This window comes from Martes martes (genome assembly GCF_963455335.1).
Source record: "Martes martes genome assembly, chromosome: 6".
Classification (NCBI taxonomy): domain Eukaryota; kingdom Metazoa; phylum Chordata; class Mammalia; order Carnivora; family Mustelidae; genus Martes; species Martes martes.
Genome location: NC_137893.1, coordinates 60,110,370 through 60,113,940, shown reverse-complemented (window position 1 = coordinate 60,113,940; position 3,571 = coordinate 60,110,370).

Sequence of the window (3,571 nt, the reverse complement as noted above, 5' to 3'; positions counted from 1 at the left end):
TAAAGAAATAAATAAATAAATATTCTATTAGAAAAAAATTAAGTTATAAAATGACTTAAACCTCTCATCTTAGGAAATTATAAAAAGAATTTAAATACAAATTAGATAGGAGAGAGATAAAAAAACACAAAACCTGAAAACTGTAGAAAACTGAAAGACAATAGAAAAAAAAAGTCAAGGAAACAGAAAGTGTTTCTTTGCAAAGATTAGTAAAACCGGTACATTTCTCACTAGGCAGGTTGGGATAAAAAAAGGGAAAATGAAAATGACCCAGATCATAAATGAAAAAGAAGGACATCACAACAGAGTACTTAAATGTTCATAAGGAAACATCATGAACAATGTTATGTCAATAAGTTTGATACTTACATAAAATGAATACATTCCTAGAAAGGCACATATTACTAAAAACTTAACAATTAAACAGAAAATATGAATACCTTTATACTTATTAAAGAAAAAAAAACATTTAAAATAAAAAGCCTAGGGGTGCCTGGGTGGCTCAGTGGGTTAAGACTCTGCCTTCAGCTCAGGTCATGATCTCAGGGTCCTGGGATCGAGCCCCGCATGAGGCTCTCTGCTCAGCAGGGAGTCTGCTTTCCCTCTCTCTCTCTCTCTGCCTGCCTCTTTGCCTACTTGTGATCTCTGTCAAATAAATAAATAAGTAAAATCTTTAAAATCAAACACCTTCCCACAAAGAAAATGCCAGGCCCAGGTAGCTTGACTGGCTAATTCAATTTATGCCCTCCCCTAACTAGCCAAGATTTAAGCCCCAGCCTGGAGGGGGATGTGAGATCCTTCAGCAACTCTTCGGAGTTAGATGGAGGAGAGTTTAGGTCTTCCTTCATAGTAACTTCTTCATTATAAAACATCAAGAAGAAAAAACAATCTCATGTTATTAATATTTATTTTTTCACACCATAATTTTAATGTGCTGTTATGCTAACAGTCGCTGTTACTTTTCTTCCCCATATCAATAGTCCTCTCACGACGGGAGTACAGTACTTGGAAAGAAGAGAGCATGTCTTGGCAGATGGCGTAAAATCCATTTCACTTACTTGCTTATTTTGTCCCTTTCCTCCTAGAACATATGCAAAAGAGAAAGGGACCTAAACAATCTCCAATCCCAAAGGGAGAGATCTGGAGAATAACAGGAAGGTAGAGCCTTCACTAGGAATAGAACACATAATTTTCAAACATATAATTCAATAGGAAAAACACAAAATACAAGGATATATTGGCATAGAGGGACATTAAAGTCATTAGTGGTTAGAGTCCACAGGCTCTGAAACCAAAGCACATGGATTTTATTTTCTTTTATTTTATTTAAGATTTTATTTATTTGACAGATACAGATCACAAGTAGGCAGAGAGGCAGGCAGAGAGAGAGGAGGAAGCAGGCTCCCCGCGCGGAGCTCGATCCCAGGACCCTGGGATCATGACCTGAGCCGAAGGCAGAGGCTTTAACCCACTGAGCCACCCAGGCGCCCCGCACATGGATTTTAATACCAAACACTCATAATTGCTGACTGTGATCTGCTGCAAGTTACATAATGTCTAAGTGCTTCATTTTTCTTTTCTATAAAATAATGAAAATGATAATACCTTCTTCATAGGGTGTGGTAAAGATTAAATGAGTTGATGCTAAGTCCCTAGAAACATACATGATTCATAATAGAAGGCTCAGCAAATGCTAGCTAGCTATTATTACTTTGTTGTGGCAGAGGTGGGGTAAAACAATTCATATCTCATTACCTTAATCTCAATAGCAGGAATTGCAGGTTCTGATCAAGGAAATCACCGCAGAGAGTCTAGCTTAAAGAGAGAGGACAAGGCTTAAAACATCACCTACATATTGATGATTCATTGGGGCACTGGTCCTCAACCATTAAAACTTCCTGAAGCCCTTTTAAAAATACTGCTATTTAGGCTCCAACCCAGGACATTTACATTGGGGTGCCTGGGGGTAAGACCTACATATGTCTTTGGAAAACAACAACAACAACTTCTTAGGTGAACTTCAAGAATACCCACAGCTGACAATCAAGAATAGGAAAAAAATAAATGAGAAGTCATAAGGACAAACAGATGGCATTCATGGTTATCCCACTCTGCTTTAGTTCCTCTACCAATCCAACTCTTCTGACTGGAAGATCGGGGGTCCAGCATGGTCAGGTTCTAGTGAGGACCGCTCTTGTAGGTTGCAGAATGTTGCTTTTATATCTTATCCTCACGTGGGAGAAGGCCCAGCTAGTTCTCTGGGGTCTCTTTTATAAAGGTATTAATCCCATTTATAAAGGCTCTGCCCTCATCACCTCTCAGAAACTCCGCCCCCTAGTACCATCACATTGGGCATTAAGTTTCAACATATGAATTTTAAGGAGACCCAAATATTCAGTCTATAACACATACATTGTCAAGTGGTAGTGAATGTTACTGAGATTGCGGAGAATACAGAACTCAGTTTCTTGTCGGGTAAAAAAAAAAAAAAAAAAGGTAGACCCAGTAAGGTAATGTACTCTGCAAGCAGAAATAGACAAAAGATGTGGAGTAGGGGATAATAATGAGGACACAGAGCAGTTTCTGCAGGGGTGGGGGAGTGGGGAAGATGGTTTGGTAATGAGAGAATAGCAGCATGACAAATTTCAGAAGTTCAGATCTTTTTCCTTGGAGATGGTGTGATTTCAATGAAAACTAGTTTTAAGATGAACCCTCAAAACTGGGAACTGAGAAAACAAAGCAATAAAGATGAAGGTTATTGGACAAGGCCAATAAAGTGTAAAGTCCTGGAAAATGACAGAATGGGATGGAGAAGAGAGAAAAAGAACTGAAGTCACTGATGGTAGAAGGAAAAGTTGATGCCGACAATGGTATTAGTCAATATATTTGGCAAATTATTGATCATTCTCCAGAAATAAATGATCTTCAGATTATTCATTCACCAGTTCAGAACAAAAATTCAATTTTCTTTAAGCTTAATGTGCTTGGTATTTAAGTTGAAAAGAGTCTGGCTATTCTACCCAATGTGTCAATACAGAAGAACTCAATTATCTCTCATCCTCCACAGTAAATGAATTTAAAGTTTCTAAAATCAGAAAAGCTTCTAAGGACATTATTAAGGTAATCTGAGAAACTGGAAGTGATAATTTCTGAATGATATTAAAGGCAATTCACGCCTTTACCCTTTCTCCCAATCAACAAACATTATTTTCTTCTTGCTTTCCCTTTCCTACCTTCTGTATTGCGGAAAGAAGGAGGAAGGGAGGAAGGGAGGAAGGAAAGAAGGAAGGAAGGACGGACGGAAGGAGGGAGGGAGAAAAGAAAAAAAGGCAGGAGGGACACGACAAGGTAAAACAAAACAAAAACTCTTTTCCCTCCCACCCGCAGCCAGCAGAGAGCGCTGGTGCCACAAGCCCCACAACCGCGGAGCGGCTTAGCTTTCTCCGGGTTCTAACCACCAAGAGCAGGTACACTGAGGTTGTCCCTGTTGGGAGCCCGTAGTTGACTTGCTGTCGCTGAGCAACGGGAGAGTGGGCGGGATTTGCCTTTCGCGTTCGTGCGCGCGACCTGC